Here is a 21,704-nt window from a genome sequence, read left to right as displayed (position 1 = left end):
TATAGAGGGGATAGAGGGGATAGAGGGGGATAGAGGGGTATGGAGGGGATAGAGGGGTATGGAGGGGGATAGAGGGGTATGGAGGGGATAGAGGGGATAGAGGGGTATGGACGGGATAGAGGGGTATAGAGGGGATAGAGGGGTATGGAGGGGATAGAGGGGTATGGAGGGGGATAGAGGGGGATAGAGGTGTTATGGAGGGTATAGAGGGGATAGAGGGATAGAGGGGTATGGAGGGGTATAGAGGGGATAGATGGAATAGAGGGGTATAGAGGGGATAGAGGGGTATGGAGGGGATAGAGGGGTATGGAGGGGTATGGAGGGGTATAGAGGGGATAGATGGAATAGAGGGGTATAGAGGGGATAGAGGGGTATGGAGGGGATAGAGGGGTATGGAGGGGGATAGAGGGGGATAGAGGTGTTATGGAGGGTATAGAGGGGATAGAGGGGGATAGAGGGGTATGGAGGGGTATAGAGGGGGATAGAGGGGTATGGAGGGGATAGAGGGGTATGGAGGGGATAGAGGGAGCTTCGTAAACTAAGGTAAACTAGAGTAAGAGAGAAGCTCTGCTATGTGGGGCATGGGGGGATAGGGTCCCTCTGCTTCCAAGGGGTTTGCAGTGGGCTTGTGAAGGGCTTAAAATGTCGGGGGTGTATCTGGGCTCGGCGAGGTGGGTCAGGAAGAACTGGGAGGAGCTGTCACAGGCAGTGGTGTCAAGACTGGCCAGGTGGAGGTGGCCCAAGTGTCATAGAGAGGGAGGGGGCTGAAAATCAACAACCTGGTGGCATCTTCCCTGTGGCATAAACTGGCTGTCCTCAACATCCCCACCAGTCTGCTCGCCGACATGCAACGCAAGCTGGTTGGTCTTTTTATGGTCGGGCCGTCACTGGCTGAGGGCGGCAGTGTTGTACATGACCGTCCACGAAGGAGGACAGGGCCTAGTGGAACTGGAGAGCAGGGTGGCTGCATTCAGACTAAAGGCAGAACAGAGACTGCTGTACCATACGGATGTCAGCTGGAGGGAGACTGCTGCACACTGCTGAGGAGATCTGGTGGATTAGAGCTGTTCCTCATGAAGCTGGAGAGGCTGAGTACAGCAGGTCTCACTGATGTTTACTCTGAAATGCTGAGGGCCTGGCAGCTGCTAAAGCCCACATGAGAACGAGATGTGGAGCCTGGGCTGTGGGTGTGGGAGGAGCCTATCTTCCACAACCCAGCCATCCTTTTGAGATCGTTTCAATTGGCCACCCTGTAGAGGCGACTGATGGGAGCAGGCTCACTAATGCTGGGTGACCTGCGTCTGTTGGGAGAGGAGGAGTGGAAAACCCGGAAGTTCTGGCACAACAAACAGGACTAACGTCTCTTAGGCTGCTGGAGAGATTCCTGGAGGAGGTCCAGGAGGCCCTGTCTGAGCAAGTAAGGGGGGTGTTTGAGCAGCCAAATGGGGAGGGGCCACCAATGTTTCTGCCACTGCAGATGACGGCAGAGACTGGGGACTGGCAAGGGGGTCTGGAGGACTTGTTCGATTTTAACACACTGAGCCTGGGGGAGTTTGAGGATGTGGGAGGTAAAGCCCTCTACAACCTCTGCGTTAAGGTTAGGAAGGCACATCAGTGGCAGGGGGTATGTGGGGCAGAGAGTACTGTGGGTTTTAGGTGGAGGGGGCTCTACAAACCCCCAGTACCAAAGAGATCAGGGGACCTCCAGTAGAGGGGGTATGTGGGGCGGAGAGTATGCTGGGTTTTAGGTGGAGGGGGCTCTACAAACCCCCAGTACCAAAGAGATCAGGGGACCTCCAGTAGAGGGGGTATGTGGGGCGGAGAGTATGCTGGGTTTTAGGTGGAGGGGGCTCTACAAACCCCCAGTACCAAAGAGATCAGGGGACCTCCAGTAGAGGGGGTATGTGGGGCGGAGAGTACTGTGGGTTTTAGGTGGAGGGGGCTCTACAAACCCCCAGTACCAAAGAGATCAGGGGACCTCCAGTAGAGGGGGTATGTGGGGCGGAGAGTACTGTGGGTTTTAGGTGGAGGGGGCTCTACAAACCCCCAGTACCAAAGAGATCAGGGGACCTCCAGTGGAGGGTTGTACATGGAGCCACTAACAGCTGGTTGGCACAGATTGAACCGGGAATTGGAAAGGGGATATGAGTGAAACTGTGATTCATGTGTTTTCTGTGTGCACCAGGTTAATAACCATTAATGTCTCTGTTGGTTTGTCTGTGTGAGAGATTGGGGGGTGGTTTTTACTGTTGGGATGTTTATAATGGGGTACAGGTATTCAAATGATGAGAAGGCCAGATGTTTTTTGTTGAATTTTCTGTTTGCTCAGACGAAGTTGTCTATTTGACAAGGAAGAACAGGATCATAAAGTGGGGGGGGGAACAGACCCTTTACTGTTGTTGAATGGGATGGTCTCTGTGCGCCTCAGGGTGGAATTTGAGTTGTATAAAAGGATAAGTGTGGCGATGTTTCAGGAGATATGATGTGTTGGGGGGGTGTCTGTATAGCTGGGGAGATGTTTTGGATATACGGTTGAAGAAGTGTGTTTTTTGGGGGGTTATTGTGAGTTGAGGTGTTTTGTATATTGTGTATTGTGGTAGAGGGAAAGATGAGTATGGTCCATGTATGCAGTAAATTATATATTTTGGTGTTTTATTTGAAGGGGGGGTGAGGTTTTAATGAAATGAGAATGTTTCATTGAAGAAGGACAAAGTAAAAAAAAAGCATCTCTCTCTGCTCTGCATCTCTCTCTGCTCTATCTCTCTCTGCTCTGTATCTCTCTCTCTGCTCTGTATCTCTCTCTGCTCTGTATCTATCTCTCTCTGCTCTGCATCTCTCTCTGCTCTGTATCTCTCTCTCTGCTCTGTATCTCTCTCTGCTCTGTATCTATCTCTCTGCTCTGCATCTCTCTCTGCTCTGTATCTCTCTCTCTGCTCTGTATCTCTCTCTGCTCTGTATCTCTCTCTCTGCTCTGTATCTCTCTCTCTGCTCTGTATCTCTCTCTCTGCTCTGTATCTCTCTCTCTGCTCTGTATCTCTCTCTGCTCTGTATCTATCTCTCTGCTCTGTATCTCTCTCTCTGCTCTGTATCTCTCTCTCTGCTCTGTATCTCTCTCTGCTCTGTATCTATCTCTCTGCTCTGTATCTCTCTCTCTGCTCTGTATCTCTCTCTCTGCTCTGTATCTCTCTCTGCTCTATCTCTCTCTCTGCTCTGCATCTCTCTCTGCTCTGTATCTCTCTGCTCTGCATCTCTCTCTGCTCTGTATCTCTCTCTGCTCTGTATCTCTCTGCACTGCATCTCTCTCTGCTCTGTATCTCTCTCTCTGCTCTGTATCTCTCTCTCTGCTCTGTATCTCTCTCTCTGCTCTGTATCTATCTCTCTGCTCTGTATCTCTCTCTCTGCTCTGTATCTCTCTCTCTGCTCTGCTCTGCTCTGCATCTCTCTCTCTGCTCTGTCTCTCTGCTCTGTATCTCTCTCTCTGCTCTGCTCTGCTCTGTTTCTCTGCTCTGCTCTGCTCTGCTCTGCTCTGCTCTGCTCTGCTCTGCTCTGCTCTGTATCTCTCTGCTCTGCTCTGTATCTCTCTCTGCTCTGTATCTCTCTCTCTGCTCTGCTCTGCTCTGCTCTGCTCTGCTCTGCTCTGTTTCTCTGCTCTCTCTGCTCTGCTCTGCTCTGTATCTCGCTCTCTGCTCTGTTCTCTCTCTGCTCTGTTTCTCTGCTCTTTGTCTCTCTCTTTCTCTCTCACTCTCTAATACACACACACACGCGCACACACAAACCACATACACAGCATGCCCTCTGAGTGTTCTCACAGGTGCTAACGATGGTGTACCGCAACATCACTTTCACACACACACCGAAGGCAGTGTCACTTCCGCAGGCTCAAGGCAATGCAACGCATGTTCATTTCTCAGATTTGATTTTGTGTGAATTCATTCAGCGCCACTTCGATATCAAAGCCTGTGTACCCAAATGGCACCCTATTCCCTATGGGCCCTGGTTTAAAGTAGTGCACTATGTAGGGAATATGGTCCCATTTGGGATGTACACTAAGACTTAAAGCTGTTCAGACGTCAGTAACAGGATCAAATTAGATGTCTCATTCTTGCTCTGTAAGGCGTTTCTGTTATATTTTTTGAAAAATGTCTGAGCTGCTCTGAATGTGGGTAATTTGGTGCAACTACACACGTTTGGATTGTGAATCATTTTAGCTCCAATGGTCGAATGCCTTTGAGGATCCTACAATCACACTGGGGTTATAAAAAGTGCCACTATTCCCCGATCTAAGATAAGAATACCCACAATACTCTCTTTAAATAATAGGAAGATTAAATAATATTGTTAGTTAGGTGCAACTTCAATCCAGCACTACCTCATCACCCTGGGGGTTCAGCACCATGGACAGTACTACCCCATCACCCTGGGGGTTCAGCACCATGGACAGTACTACCCCATCACCCTGGGGGTTCAGCACCATGGACAGCACTACCCCATCACCCTGGGGGTTCAGCACCATGGACAGTACTACCTCATCACCCTGAGATTTCAGCACCATGGACAGTACTACCCCATCACCCTGAGGTTTCAGCACCATGGACAGTACTATCCCATCACCCTGGGGGTTCAGCACCATGGACAGTACTACCTCATCACCCTGGGGGTTCAGCACCATGGACAGTACTACCTCATCACCCTGAGGTTTCAGCACCATGGACAGTGCTACCTCATCACCCTGAGATTTCAGCACCATGGACAGTACTACCTCATCACCCTGAGATTTCAGCAACATGGACAGTACTACCTCATCACCCTGAGATTTCAGCAACATGGACAGTACTACCTCATCACCCTGAGATTTCAGCACCATGGACAGTACTACCTCATCACCCTGAGATTTCAGCACCATGGACAGTACTACCTCATCACCCTGGGGGTTCAGCACCATGGACAGTACTACCTCATCACCCTGAGGTTTCAGCACCATGGACAGTACTACCTCATCACCCTGAGATTTCAGCACCATGGACAGTACTACCCCATCACCCTGGGGGTTCAGCACCATGGACAGTACTACCCCATCACCCTGGGGGTTCAGCACCATGGACAGTACTACCCCATCACCCTGAGGTTTCAGCACCATGGACAGTACTACCCCATCACCCTGGGGGTTCAGCACCATGGACAGTACTACCCCATCACCCTGAGATTTCAGCACCATGGACAGTACTACCCCATCACCCTGGGGGTTCAGCACCATGGACAGTACTACCCCATCACCCTGAGATTTCAGCACCATGGACAGTACTACCTCATCACCCTGGGGGTTCAGCACCATGGACAGTACTACCCCATCACCCTGGGGGTTCAGCACCATGGACAGTACTACCCCATCACCCTGGGGGTTCAGCACCATGGACAGTACTACCTCATCACCCTGGGGGTTCAGCACCATGGACAGTACTACCCCATCACCCTGGGGGTTCAGCACCATGGACAGTACTACCTCATCACCCTGAGGTTTCAGCACCATGGACAGTACTACCTCATCACCCTGAGATTTCAGCACCATGGACAGTACTACCCCATCACCCTGGGGGTTCAGCACCATGGACAGCACTACCCCATCACCCTGGGGGTTCAGCACCATGGACAGTACTACCTCATCACCCTGGGGGTTCAGCACCATGGACAGCACTACCCCATCACCCTGGGGGTTCAGCACCATGGACAGTACCACCTCATCACCCTGAGATTTCAGCACCATGGACAGTACTACCTCATCACCCTGGGGGTTCAGCACCATGGACAGTACTACATCATCACCCTGGGGGTTCAGCACCATGGACAGTACTACCTCATCACCCTGGGGGTTCAGCACCATGGACAGTACTACCTGATCACCCTGGGGGTTCAGCACCATGGACAGTACTACCTCATCACCCTGGGGGTTCAGCACCATGGACAGTACTACCTCATCACCCTGAGGGTTCAGCACCATGGACAGTACTACCCCATCACCCTGAGGGTTCAGCACCATGGACAGTACTACCCCATCACCCTGGGGGTTCAGCACCATGGACAGCACTACCCCATCACCCTGGGGGTTCAGCACCATGGATAGTACTACCTCATCACCCTGAGGGTTCAGCACCATGGACAGTACTACCTCATCACCCTGGGGGTTCAGCACCATGGACAGTACTACCTCATCACCCTGAGGTTTCAGCACCATGGACAGTACTACCCCATCACCCTGAGGGTTCAGCACCATGGACAGTACTACCCCATCACCCTGGGGGTTCAGCACCATGGACAGCACTACCCCATCACCCTGGGGGTTCAGCACCATGGACAGTACTACCTCATCACCCTGGGGGTTCAGCACCATGGACAGCACTACCCCATCACCCTGGGGGTTCAGCACCATGGACAGTACCACCTCATCACCCTGAGATTTCAGCACCATGGACAGTACTACCTCATCACCCTGGGGGTTCAGCACCATGGACAGTACTACATCATCACCCTGGGGGTTCAGCACCATGGACAGTACTACCTCATCACCCTGGGGGTTCAGCACCATGGACAGTACTACCTCATCACCCTGGGGGTTCAGCACCATGGACAGTACTACCTCATCACCCTGGGGGTTCAGCACCATGGACAGTACTACCTCATCACCCTGAGGGTTCAGCACCATGGACAGTACTACCCCATCACCCTGAGGGTTCAGCACCATGGACAGTACTACCCCATCACCCTGGGGGTTCAGCACCATGGACAGTACTACCCCATCACCCTGGGGTTTCAGCACCATGGACAGTACTACCTCATCGCTGAGATTTCAGCACCATGGACAGTACTACCTCATCACCCTGAGATTTCAGCACCATGGACAGTACTACCTCATCACCCTGAGATTTCAGCACCATGGACAGTACTACCCCATCACCCTGGGGGTTCAGCACCATGGACAGTACTACCTCATCGCTGAGGTTTCAGCAACATGGACAGTACTACCTCATCACCCTGAGATTTCAGCACCATGGACAGTACTACCTCATCACCCTGAGATTTCAGCACCATGGACAGTACTACCTCATCACCCTGAGATTTCAGCACCATGGACAGTACTACCCCATCACCCTGGGGGTTCAGCACCATGGACAGTACTACCTCATCGCTGAGATTTCAGCACCATGGACAGTACTACCTCATCACCCTGAGATTTCAGCACCATGGACAGTACTACCTCATCACCCTGAGATTTCAGCACCATGGACAGTACTACCTCATCACCCTGAGATTTCAGCACCATGGACAGTACTACCCCATCACCCTGGGGGTTCAGCACCATGGACAGTACTACCCCATCACCCTGGGGGTTCAGCACCATGGACAGTACTACCCCATCACCCTGAGGTTTCAGCACCATGGACAGTACTACCCCATCACCCTGGGGGTTCAGCACCATGGACAGTACTACCCCATCACCCTGAGATTTCAGCACCATGGACAGTACTACCTCATCACCCTGGGGGTTCAGCACCATGGACAGTACTACCCCATCACCCTGGGGGTTCAGCACCATGGACAGTACTACCCCGTCACCCTGGGGGTTCAGCACCATGGACAGTACTACCTCATCACCCTGAGGTTTCAGCACCATGGACAGTACTACCTCATCACCCTGAGATTTCAGCACCATGGACAGTACTACCCCATCACCCTGGGGGTTCAGCACCATGGACAGCACTACCCCATCACCCTGGGGGTTCAGCACCATGGACAGTACTACCTCATCACCCTGGGGGTTCAGCACCATGGACAGTACCACCTCATCACCCTGAGATGACAGCACCATGGACAGTACTACCTCATCACCCTGGGGGTTCAGCACCATGGACAGTACTACCTCATCACCCTGGGGGTTCAGCACCATGGACAGTACTACCTCATCACCCTGGGGGTTCAGCACCATGGACAGTACTACCTCATCACCCTGGGGGTTCAGCACCATGGACAGTACTACCTCATCACCCTGGGGGTTCAGCACCATGGACAGTACTACCTCATCACCCTGAGATTTCAGCACCATGGACAGTACTACCCATCACCCTGAGGGTTCAGCACCATGGACAGTACTACCCCATCACCCTGGGGGTTCAGCACCATGGACAGTACTACCCCATCACCCTGGGGGTTCAGCACCATGGACAGTACTACCTCATCACCCTGGGGGTTCAGCACCATGGACAGTACTACCTCATCACCCTGGGGGTTCAGCACCATGGACAGTACTACCTCATCACCCTGGGGGTTCAGCACCATGGACAGTACTACCTCATCACCCTGGGGGTTCAGCACCATGGACAGTACTACCTCATCACCCTGGGGGTTCAGCACCATGGACAGTACTACCTCATCACCCTGAGATTTCAGCACCATGGACAGTACTACCCATCACCCTGAGGGTTCAGCACCATGGACAGTACTACCCCATCACCCTGGGGGTTCAGCACCATGGACAGTACTACCCCATCAGCACCATGGACAGTACTCACACCAGTACTACCTCATCACCCTGAGGGTTCAGCACCATGGACAGTACTACCTCATCACCCTGAGATTTCAGCACCATGGACAGTACTACCTCATCACCCTGAGATTTCAGCAACATGGACAGTACTACCTCATCACCCTGAGATTTCAGCACCATGGACAGTACTACCTCATCACCCTGAGATTTCAGCAACATGGACAGTACTACCTCATCACCCTGAGATTTCAGCAACATGGACAGTACTACCTCATCACCCTGAGATTTCAGCACCATGGACAGTACTACCTCATCACCCTGAGATGACAGCACCATGGACAGTACTACCTCATCACCCTGGGGGTTCAGCACCATGGACAGTACTACCCCATCACCCTGGGGGTTCAGCACAATGGACAGTACTACCTCATCGCTGAGATTTCAGCACCATGGACAGTACTACCCCATCACCCTGGGGGTTCAGCACAATGGACAGTACTACCTCATCGCTGAGATTTCAGCACCATGGACAGTACTACCTCATCGCTGAGATTTCAGCACCATGAACAGTACTACCTCATCACCCTGAGATTTCAGCACCATGGACAGTACTACCCCATCACCCTGGGGGTTCAGCACAATGGACAGTACTACCTCATCGCTGAGATTTCAGCACCATGGACAGTACTACCTCATCCCTGAGATTTCAGCACAATGGACAGTACTACCTCATCGCTGAGATTTCAGCACCATGGACAGTACTACCTCATCACCCTGGGGGTTCAGCACCATGGACAGTACTACCTCATCGCTGAGGTTTCAGCACCATGGACAGTACTACCTCATCACCCTGAGGTTTCAGCACAATGGACAGTACTACCTCATCACCCTGGGGGTTCAGCACAATGGACAGTACCACCTCATCGCTGAGATTTCAGCACCATGGACAGTACTACCCCATCACCCTGGGGGTTCAGCACCATGGACAGTACTACCCCATCACCCTGAGGTTTCAGCACCATTGACAGTACTACCTCATCGCTGAGGTTTCAGCACCATGGACAGTACTACCCCATCACCCTGGGGGTTCAGCACAATGGACAGTACTACTTGTCCTAAAACTCAACCCTGGACCTCAATGCTCGTTCAATTGATTTAGATTTGGCACACAAGGTTGGGTGCAATTAGTTTTGTTTTCTCCCTTGGTACTATGTGTACAAGTATGTGGTACATTTTCACAACTCTTAGTACAAAAATCCAAACTGGTCAACTTTTTACGCAGCCAGTATTTCATTCAAAATCTGTCATTCATAAAATCTCCCTTAAAGAGTTGATAGTAAAAAGCTACAGGAGATTACACTGAAATTACTATAGATTACACAGTAAATTACTATAGATTACACTGTAAATTACTGTAGATTACACAGTAAATTACTATAGATTACACTGTAAATTACTGTAGATTACACTGTAAATTACTATAGATTACACTGTAAATTACTGTAGATTACACTGTAAATTACTATAGATTACACTGTAAATTACTGTAGATTACACTGTAAATTACTATAGATTACACTGTAAATTACTGTAGATTACACTGTAAATTACTATAGAGTACACAGTAAATTACACAGTAAATTACTATAGATTACACAGTAAATTACTATAGATTACACAGTAAATTACTATAGATTACACAGTAAATTACTATAGATTACACTGTAAATTACTATAGATTACACTGTAAATTACTATAGATTACACTGTAAATTACTATAGATTACACAGTAAATTACTATAGATTACACAGTAAATTACTATAGATTACACAGTAAATTACTATAGATTACACAGTAAATTACACAGTAAATGACTGTAGATTACACAGTAAATTACACAGTAAATGACTGTAGAGTACACAGTAAATGACTGTAGATTACACAGTAAATTACACAGTTTTGACATTAGGCAATTCTCTAACATTACCCAACAAAATGGACAGAAATCTCTAATTTCCATAATATCTATCCAGTGTGTAATCAAAGGTGTGATCAATGATGACATCCTCTACAATCATTCATTCAATTAAAACAAATATGAAAACAATCTGATTATAATTGCAACATACTGTCTGTAATAAATGAAATTAAACAAATGAAAGGAATGTAAATGAAACATAACATTTAACACTTCCGGTTACTAGTCCAACGCTCTAACCACTAGGCTACCCTGCCGCCCCGAGCAATCCCCACTAGTAGGAAGGTTACCAGGTGGAAGGGAGGTCTCAGATGTGGCTGCCTATGAGCTAATTCACTGATTCGCTACATGAAATCGTCTTGAACCCTTGGTTGTGGCGTTCCGGCAGGGAACGAAGCCCTTCCAAAAAGGTCCAGTAGCTCCTCATGCCTCCCAATGGTTGCTCTTTGAAAGGAGACAGCGTGGAGGAGCTGGTCCCAGTCTGCTGGGTCAGTCATGGCCAGTTCGTACTACAACAACACAAGGTGAGACCGAGATGCAGAGACAGGAGGCAGATGGTAGCGCTCCGATATGTATTATAACAAAGGGAATAGGCAACGGCAGGTCAGGACAGGCGAGAGTTCATCAACCAGGTCAGAGTCCAAACAGTACCAGACGATAGGCAGTCTCGAGGTCAGGGACAGGTGAGAGGTCATCAACCAGGTCAGAGTCCAAATAGTACCAGACCAGTACCAGACGATAGGTAGTCTCGAGGTCAGGACAGGCGAGAGTTCATCAACCAGGTCAGAGTCCAAACAGTACCAGACCAGTACCAGACGATAGGCAGGCTGGTAGTTAGAACAGGCAGAGTGGTCAGGCAGGCTGGTAGTCAGGACAGGCAGAGTGGTCAGGCAAGCGGGCTCCGAGTCAGGACAGGCAGAGTGGTCTTCCAGGTGTTAGCAGCAGCCTAACTGCAATGCTAACACGTAGCCTTCCAGGCGTTAGCAACAGCCTAATTGCAATGCTAACATGTAGCCTTCCAGGTGTTAGCAGCAGCCTAACTGCAATGCTAACACGTAGCCTTCCAAGCTTTAGCAGCAGCCTAACTGCAATGCTAACATGTAGCCTTCCAGGCGTTAACAGCAGCCTAACTGCAATGCTAACATGTAGCCTTCCAGACGTTAGCAGCATTCTAACATGTAGCCTTCCAGGTGTTAGCAGCAGCCTAACTGCAATGCTAACACGTAGCCTTGCAGGCGTTAGCAGCAGCCTAACTGAAGCCTTCTCTCTCTGCTCTCTACTACACTCGTTACTGTGTGTTAGTAGGAGGAGGTTATTAAACACTGATCTTAGATCAGTTTTTGTAATTTTCCTAACAATGGATAAGGTTATTCTTTGAGAACGGAAAACTGATCCTAGACTTCTACCTTCAGTATCATGTATAATAGCGTCGCCCCCTTCACGCAAGGCTCTCTCACGATCAGTCGAACCTCGGACGCTAGCTACATCTTGGAATATCATAGCTCCTAACACGCTAAAATCCTGTTTCCCTCTCTACCTCACACAGACACTGCTGCTGTTTCCCTCTCTACCTCACACAGACACTGTTGCTGTTTCCCTCTCTACCTCACACAGACACTGTTGCTGTTTCCCTCTCTACCTCACACAGACACTGTTCCTGTTTCCCTCTCTACCTCACACAGACACTCCTGTTTCCCTCTCTACCTCACACAGACACTCCCGTTTCCCTCTCTACCTCACACAGACACTCCTGTTTCCCTCTCTACCTCACACAGACACGGTTGCTGTTTCCCTCTCTACCTCACACAGACACTGTTCCTGTTTCCCTCTCTACCTCACACAGACACTGCTGCTGTTTCCCTCTCTACCTCACACAGACACTGTTGCTGTTTCCCTCTCTACCTCACACAGACACTGTTGCTGTTTCCCTCTCTACCTCACACAGACACTGTTCCTGTTTCCCTCTCTACCTCACACAGACACTCCTGTTTCCCTCTCTACCTCACACAGACAATCCCGTTTCCCTCTCTACCTCACACAGACACTCCTGTTTCCCTCTCTACCTCACACAGACACGGTTGCTGTTTCCCTCTCTACCTCACACAGACACTGTTCCTGTTTCCCTCTCTACCTCACACAGACACTGTTGCTGTTTCCCTCTCTACCTCACACAGACACTGTTGCTGTTTCCCTCTCTACCTCACACAGACACTCCTGTTTCCCTCTCTACCTCACACAGACAATCCCGTTTCCCTCTCTACCTCACACAGACACTCCTGTTTCCCTCTCTACCTCACACAGACACGGTTGCTGTTTCCCTCTCTACCTCACACAGACACTGTTCCTGTTTCCCTCTCTACCTCACACAGACACTGTTGCTGTTTCCCTCTCTACCTCACACAGACACTGTTGCTGTTTCCCTCTCTACCTCACACAGACACTGCTGCTGTTTCCCTCTCTACCTCACACAGACACTGTTGCTGTTTCCCTCTCTAACTCACACAGACACTGTTGCTGTTTCCCTCTCTACCTCACACAGACACTGTTCCTGTTTCCCTCTCTACCTCACACAGACACTCCTGTTTCCCTCTCTACCTCACACAGACACTCCCGTTTCCCTCTCTACCTCACACAGACACTCCTGTTTCCCTCTCTACCTCACACAGACAGGGTTGCTGTTTCCCTCTCTACCTCACACAGACACTGTTCCTGTTTCCCTCTCTACCTCACACAGACACTGTTGCTGTTTCCCTCTCTACCTCACACAGACACTGCTGCTGTTTCCCTCTCTACCTCACACAGACACTGCTGCTGTTTCCCTCTCTACCTCACACAGACACTGCTGCTGTTTCCCTCTCTACCTCACACAGACACTCCTGTTTCCCTCTCTACCTCACACAGACACTCCTGTGTCCCTCTCTACCTCACACAGACACTCCTGTTTCCCTCTCTACCTCACACAGACACTGCTGTTTCCCTCTCTCACACAGACACTGTTCCTGTTTCCCTCTCTACCTCACACAGAAACTGTTGCTGTTTCCCTCTCTACCTCACACGGACACTCCTGTTTCCCTCTCTCACACAGACACTGCTACTGTTCCCCTCTCTACCTCACACAGACACTCCTGTGTCCCTCTCTACCTCACACAGACACTCCTGTTTCCCTCTCTACCTCACACAGACACTGTTGCTGTTTCCCTCTCTACCTCACACAGACACTGCTGCTGTTTCCCTCTCTACCTCACACAGACACTGTTGCTGTTTCCCTCTCTAACTCACACAGACACTGTTGCTGTTTCCCTCTCTACCTCACACAGACACTGTTCCTGTTTCCCTCTCTACCTCACACAGACACTCCTGTTTCCCTCTCTACCTCACACAGACACTCCCGTTTCCCTCTCTACCTCACACAGACACTCCTGTTTCCCTCTCTACCTCACACAGACAGGGTTGCTGTTTCCCTCTCTACCTCACACAGACACTGTTCCTGTTTCCCTCTCTACCTCACACAGACACTGCTGCTGTTTCCCTCTCTACCTCACACAGACACTGTTGCTGTTTCTGTCATGTTTTGTCATTGATTATCATGCCTTGTCCCTGTTCTTCTCCTTCTATTCGTTTCCCTCTGCTGGTCTTATTAGGTTCTTTCCCTCTTTCTATCCCTCTCTCTCCCCCTCCCTCTCTCACTCTCCCGCTCTCTCTTCTCTCTATCGTTCCGTTCCTGCTCCCAGCTGTTCCTATTCCCCTAATCAATCATTTAGTCTTCCCACACCTGTTCCCGATCCTTTTCCCTGATTAGAGTCCCTATTTCTCTCCTTGTTATTCGTTTCTGCCCTGTCGGTTCCTTGTCTAGAATTCACCGTGCTGTGTTTGTGTATCGCCCTGTCGTGTCGTGTTTTCCTCAGATGCTGCGTGGTGAGCAGGTGTCTGAGTCTGTTTGGTTCAAGTGCCTTCCCGAGGCAACCTGCTGTTCACCTGCTGTTCAAGATCGAGTCTCCAGTTTGTCCTCGTCTTTTCGAGTGAAAGTTGTGTTTTTTGATTGTATTTACTTTACTGGATTAAAGACTCTGTTTTCGCCAAGTCGCTTTTGGGTCCTCTTTCACCTGCATGACAGAAGGAACCGACCAAGGAATGGACCCAGCGACTTCAGACGCTCGTTACACTGCCGTCGAGATCCAAGGAGCCATGCTCGGCAGACACGAGCAGGAATTGTCTGCTGCTCGCCATGCCGTGGAGAACCTGGCCGCTCAGGTTTCCGACCTCTCTGGACAGTTCCAGAGTCTTCGTCTCGTGCCACCTGTTACTTCCTGGCCTGCCGAGCCTCCAGAACCTAGGGTTAATAACCCACCTTGCTACTCCGGGCAGCCCACTGAGTGCCGCTCCTTTCTCACGCAGTGTGAGATTGTGTTCTCTCTCCAACCCAACACATACTCTAGAGAGAGAGCTCGGGTTGCTTACGTCATTTCACTCCTTACTGGCCGGGCTCGAGAATGGGGCACAGCTATCTGGGAGGCAAGGGCTGATTGCTCTAACAAGTTCCAGAACTTTAAAGAGGAGATGATTCGGGTTTTTGACCGTTCAGTTTTTGGTAGGGAGGCTTCTAGGGCCCTGGCTTCCCTATGCCAAGGTGAACGGTCCATAACGGATTATTCTATTGAGTTTCGCACTCTTGCTGCCTCTAGTGAGTGGAACGAGCCGGCGCTGCTCGCTCGTTTTCTGGAGGGACTCCACGCAGTGGTTAAGGATGAGATTCTCTCCCGGGAGGTTCCTTCAGATGTGGACTCTTTGATTGCTCTCGCCATCCGCATAGAACGACGGGTAGATCTTCGTCACCGGGCTCGTGGAAGAGAGCTCGCATCAACGGTGTTTCCCTGCTCCGCATCGCAACCATCTCCCTCCTCTGGCTCAGAGACTGAGCCCATGCAGCTGGGAGGGATTCGCATCTCGACTAAGGAGAGGGAACGGAGGATCACCAACCGCCTGTGCCTCTATTGCGGAGTTGCTGGACATTTTGTTAATTCATGTCCAGTAAAAGCCAGAGCTCATCTGTAAGCGGAGGGCTACAGGTGAGCGCAACTACTCAAGTCTCTCCATCAAAATCCTGTACTACTTTGTCGGTCCATCTACGCTGGACCGGTTCGGGTGCTACATGTAGTGCCTTGATAGACTCTGGGGCTGAGGGTTGTTTCATGGACGAAGCATGGGTTCGGAAACATGACATTCCTTTCAGAGAGTTAGAGAAGCCTACGCCCATGTTCGCCTTAGATGGTAGTCATCTTCCCAGTATCAGATTTGAGACACTACCTTTAACCCTCACAGTATCTGGTAACCACAGTGAGACTATTTCTTTTTTGATTTTTCGTTCACCGTTTACACCTGTTGTTTTGGGTCATCCCTGGCTAGTATGTCATAATCCTTCTATTAATTGGTCTAGTAATTCTATCCTATCCTGGAACGTTTCTTGTCATGTGAAGTGTTTAATGTCTGCCATCCCTCCCGTTTCTTCTGTCCCTACTTCTCAGGAGGAACCTGGCGATTTGACAGGAGTGCCGGAGGAATATCATGATCTGCGCACGGTCTTCAGTCGGTCCCGAGCCAACTCCCTTCCTCCTCACCGGTCGTATGATTGTAGTATTGATCTCCTTCCGGGGACCACTCCTCCTCGGGGTAGACTATACTCTCTGTCGGCTCCCAAACGTAAGGCTCTCGAGGATTATTTGTCTGTGTCTCTTGACGCCGGTACCATAGTGCCTTCTTCCTCTCCGGCCGGGACGGGGTTCTTTTTTGTTAAGAAGAAGGACGGTACTCTGCGCCCCTGCGTGGATTATCGAGGGCTGAATGACATAACGGTTAAGAATCGTTATCCGCTTCCCCTTATGTCATCAGCCTTCGAGATTCTGCAGGGAGCCAGGTGCTTTACTAAGTTGGACCTTCGTAACGCTTACCATCTCGTGCGCATCAGAGAGGGGGACGAGTGGAAAACGGCGTTTAACACTCCGTTAGGGCATTTTGAGTACCGGGTTCTGCCGTTTGGTCTCGCCAATGCGCCAGCTGTTTTTCAGGCATTAGTTAATGATGTTCTGAGAGACATGCTGAACATCTTTGTTTTTGTCTATCTTGACGATATCCTGATTTTTTCTCCGTCACTCGAGATTCATGTTCAGCACGTTCGACGTGTTCTACAGCGCCTTTAGAGAATTGTCTCTACGTAAAGGCTGAGAAGTGCTCTTTTCATGTCTCCTCCGTTACTTTTCTCGGTTCCGTTATTTCCGCTGAAGGCATTCAGATGGATTCCGCTAAGGTCCAAGCTGTCAGTGATTGGCCCGTTCCAAGGTCACGTGTCGAGTTGCAGCGCTTTTTAGGTTTCGCTAATTTCTATCGGCGTTTCATTCGTAATTTCGGTCAAGTTGCTGCCCCTCTCACAGCTCTTACTTCTGTCAAGACGTGTTTTAAGTGGTCCGGTTCCGCCCAGGAGCTTTTGATCTTCTAAAAGAACGTTTTACGTCCGCTCCTATCCTCGTTACTCCTGACGTCACTAGACAATTCATTGTCGAGGTTGACGCTTCAGAGGTAGGCGTGGGAGCCATTCTATCCCAGCGCTTCCAGTCTGACGATAAGGTTCATCCTTGCGCTTATTTTTCTCATCGCCTGTCGCCATCTGAGCGCAACTATGATGTGGGTAACCGTGAACTGCTCGCCATCCGCTTAGCCCTAGGCGAATGGCCGACAGTGGTTGGAGGGGGCGACCGTTCCTTTTGTCGTTTGGACAGACCATAAGAACCTTGAGTACATCCGTTCTGCCAAACGACTTAATGCCCGTCAAGCTCGTTGGGCGTTGTTTTTCGCTCGTTTCGAGTTTGTGATTTCTTACCGTCCGGGTAGCAAGAACACCAAGCCTGATGCCTTATCCCGTCTGTTTAGTTCTTCTGTGGCTTCTACTGATCCCGAGGGGATTCTTCCTTATGGGCGTGTTGTCGGGTTAACAGTCTGGGGAATTGAAAGACAGGTTAAGCAAGCACTCACGCACACTGCGTCGCCGCGCGCTTGTCCTAGTAACCTCCTTTTCGTTCCTGTTTCCACTCGTCTGGCTGTTCTTCAGTGGGCTCACTCTGCCAAGTTAGCTGGTCATCCCGGTGTTCGAGGCACTCTTGCGTCTATTCGCCAGCGCTTTTGGTGGCCGACTCAGGAGCGTGACACGCGCCGTTTCGTGGCTGCTTGTTCGGACTGCGCGCAGACTAAGTCGGGTAACTCTCCTCCTGCCGGTCGTCTCAGACCGCTCCCCATTCCTTCTCGACCATGGTCTCACATCGCCCTAGACTTCATTACCGGTCTGCCTTTGTCTGCGGGGAAGACTGTGATTCTTACGGTTGTCGATAGGTTCTCTAAGGCGGCACATTTCATTCCCCTCGCTAAACTTCCTTCCGCTAAGGAGACGGCACAAATCATTATCGAGAATGTATTTAGAATTCATGGCCTCCCGTTAGACGCCGTTTCAGACAGAGGCCCGCAATTCACGTCACAGTTTTGGAGGGAGTTCTGTCGTTTGATTGGTGCGTCCGTCAGTCTCTCTTCCGGGTTTCATCCCCAGTCTAACGGTCAAGCAGAGAGGGCCAATCAGACGATTGGTCGCATACTACGCAGCCTTTCTTTCAGAAACCCTGCGTCTTGGGCAGAACAGCTCCCTGGGCAGAATACGCTCACAATTCGCTTCCTTCGTCTGCTACCGGGTTATCTCCGTTTCAGAGTAGTCTGGGTTACCAGCCTCCTCTGTTCTCATCCCAGCTTGCCGAGTCCAGCGTTCCCTCCGCTCAAGCGTTTGTCCAACGTTGTGAGCGCACCTGGAGGAGGGTGAGGTCTGCACTTTGCCGTTACAGGGCACAGACTGTGAGAGCCGCCAATAAACGCAGGATTAAGAGTCCAAGGTATTGTTGCGGCCAGAGAGTGTGGCTTTCCACTCGCAACCTTCCTCTTACGACAGCTTCTCGTAAGTTGACTCCGCGGTTCATTGGTCCGTTCCGTGTCTCCCAGGTCGTCAATCCTGTCGCTGTGCGACTGCTTCTTCCGCGACATCTTCGTCGCGTCCATCCTGTCTTCCATGTCTCCTGTGTCAAGCCCTTTCTTCGCACTCCCGTTCGTCTTCCCTCCCCCCTCCCGTCCTTGTCGAGAGACGCACCTATTTACAAGGTACATAAGATCATGGACATGCGTTCTCGGGGACGGGGTCACCAATACTTAGTGGATTGGGAGGGTTACGGTCCTGAGGAGAGGAGTTGGGTTCCGTCTCGGGACGTGCTGGACCGTTCACTCATTGATGATTTCCTCCGTTGCCGCCAGGATTCCTCCTCGAGTGCGCCAGGAGGCGCTCGGTGAGTGGGGGTACTGTCATGTTTTGTCATTGATTATCATGCCTTGTCCCTGTTCTTCTCCTTCTATTCGTTTCCCTCTGCTGGTCTTATTAGGTTCTTTCCCTCTTTCTATCCCTCTCTCTCCCCCTCCCTCTCTCACTCTCCCGCTCTCTCTTCTCTCTATCGTTCCGTTCCTGCTCCCAGCTGTTCCTATTCCCCTAATCAATCATTTAGTCTTCCCACACCTGTTCCCGATCCTTTTCCCTGATTAGAGTCCCTATTTCTCTCCTTGTTATTCGTTTCTGCCCTGTCGGTTCCTTGTCTAGAATTCACCGTGCTGTGTTTGTGTATCGCCCTGTCGTGTCGTGTTTTCCTCAGATGCTGCGTGGTGAGCAGGTGTCTGAGTCTGTTTGGTTCAAGTGCCTTCCCGAGGCAACCTGCTGTTCACCTGCTGTTCAAGATCGAGTCTCCAGTTTGTCCTCGTCTTTTCGAGTGAAAGTTGTGTTTTTTGATTGTATTTACTTTACTGGATTAAAGACTCTGTTTTCGCCAAGTCGCTTTTGGGTCCTCTTTCACCTGCATGACAGTTTCCCTCTCTACCTCACACAGACACTGCTGCTGTTTTCCTCTCTACCTCAAACAGACACTCCTGTTTCCCTCTCTACCTCACACAGACACTGCTGCTGTTTCCCAGTGGAATAGACATCTGTCCCCAGTGGGTTGTCATCAAGCTCAAGCTCAGAGGTGACGTGTCCACATCATCAGTGATCATCTTCTGGTCTATTCTCACTATCAAAACAAATCAAACCAAAATCAAATCAGATGTATTTATATAGCCCTTCATACATCAGCTGATATCTCAAAGTGCTGTACAGAAACCCAGCCTAAAACCCCAAACAGCAAGCAATGCAGGTGTAGAAGCACGGTGGCTAGGAAAAACTCCCTAGAAAGGCCAAAACCTAGGAAGAAACCTAGAGAGGAACCAGGCTATGTGGGGTGGCCAGTCCTCTTCTGGCTGTGCCGGGTGGAGATTATAACAGAACATGGCCAAGATGTTCAAATGTTCATAAATGACCTGCATGGTCGAATAATAATAAGGCAGAACAGTTGAAACTGGAGCAGCAGCACAGTCAGGTGGACTGGGGACAGCAAGGAGTCATCATGTCAGGTAGTCCTGGGGCATGGTCCTCCGAGAGAGAGAAAGAAAGAAAGAGAGAATTAGAGAGAGCATATGTGTGGTGGCCAGTCCTCTTCTGGCTGTGCCGGGTGGATATTATAACAGAACATGGCCAAGATGTTTGTGGCAAAGAAACAGAAAGATCCACTGGACCCCCGGACTGAATCTGTTGATCCACTGGATCCCCTGACTGAATCTAGGCCCAGTGACACCTGAATGACCTTCTAGGCCCAGTGACACCAGAATTACCTTCTAGGCCCAGTGACACCAGAATGACCTTCTAGGCCCAGTGACACCTGAATGACCTTCTAGGCCCAGTGACACCTGAATAACCTTCTAGGCCCAGTGACACCTGAATGACCTTCTAGGCCCAGTGACACCTGAATGACCTTCTAGGCCCAGTGACACCTTAATGACCTTCTAGGCCCAGTGACACCTTAATGACCTTCTAGGCCCAGTGACACCTGAATGACCTTCTAGGCCCAGTGACACCTGAATGACCTTCTAGGCCCAGTGACGATATAATGACCTTCTAGGCCCAGTGACACCAGAATGACCTTCTAGGCCCAATGACACCTGAATTACCTTCTAGGCCCAGTGACGATATAATGACCTTCTAGGCCCAGTGACACCTGAATGACTTTCTAAGGCCAGTGACACCTGAATGACTTTCTAGGCCCAGTGACGATATAATGACCTTCTAGGCCCAGTGACACCTGAATGACCTTCTAGGCCCAATGACACCTAAATTACCTTCTAGGCCCAGTGACACCTGAATGACTTTCTAGGCACAGTGACACCTGAATGACCTTCTAGGCCCAGTGACACCTGAATGACCTTTTAGGCCCAATGACACCTGAATGACCTTCTAGGCCCGGTGACACCAGAATGACCTTCTAGGCCCAGTGACACCTGAATGACCTTCTAGGCCCAATGACACCTGAATGAGCTTCTAGGCCCAGTGACACCTGAATGACCTTCGAGGCCCAGTGACACCTGAATGACCTTCTAGGCCCAGTGACACCAGAATGACCTTCTAGGCCCAGTGACAATGTGTCAGTCTAGGCCCAGTGACACCTGAATGACCTTCTAGGCCCAGTGACACCTTAATGACCTTCTAGGCATAGTGACACCTGAATGACCTTCTAGGCCCAGTGACACCTGAATGACCTTCTAGGCCCAGTGACACCAGAGTGACCTTCTAGGCCCAGTGACACCTGAATGACCTTCTAGGCCCAGTGACACCTGAATAACCTTCTAGGCCCAGTGACACCTGAATGACCTTCTAGGCCCAGTGACACCTGAATGACCTTCTAGGCCCAGTGACACCTGAATGACCTTCTAGGCCCAGTGACACCAGTGACCTTCTAGGCCCAGTGACACCTGAATGACCTTCTAGGCCCAGTGACACCTGAATAACCTTCTAGGCCCAGTGACACCTGAATGACCAATTAAGTCCCTATGGGCCCCGGTGAAAGGTAGTTTACTATTAAGGGAATAGGGTGCCATTTGGGATCACTTGTAGAAGTGTTTGCGTGACAACTCTGCTAACATTCAGACTCTCCATTGTCGCAGATCTGCTAACATTTGACGAATGTCCTCAGGGTTTAGACACATGATGCTGCTTGGTTAATTCACCTCCTTTAATATAGCTGTCATCAGCTGC

Source organism: Oncorhynchus gorbuscha, linkage group LG09 (genome assembly GCF_021184085.1).
Source record: "Oncorhynchus gorbuscha isolate QuinsamMale2020 ecotype Even-year linkage group LG09, OgorEven_v1.0, whole genome shotgun sequence".
Taxonomy (NCBI): domain Eukaryota; kingdom Metazoa; phylum Chordata; class Actinopteri; order Salmoniformes; family Salmonidae; genus Oncorhynchus; species Oncorhynchus gorbuscha.
Note: the sequence above shows the minus strand (reverse complement) of the source record.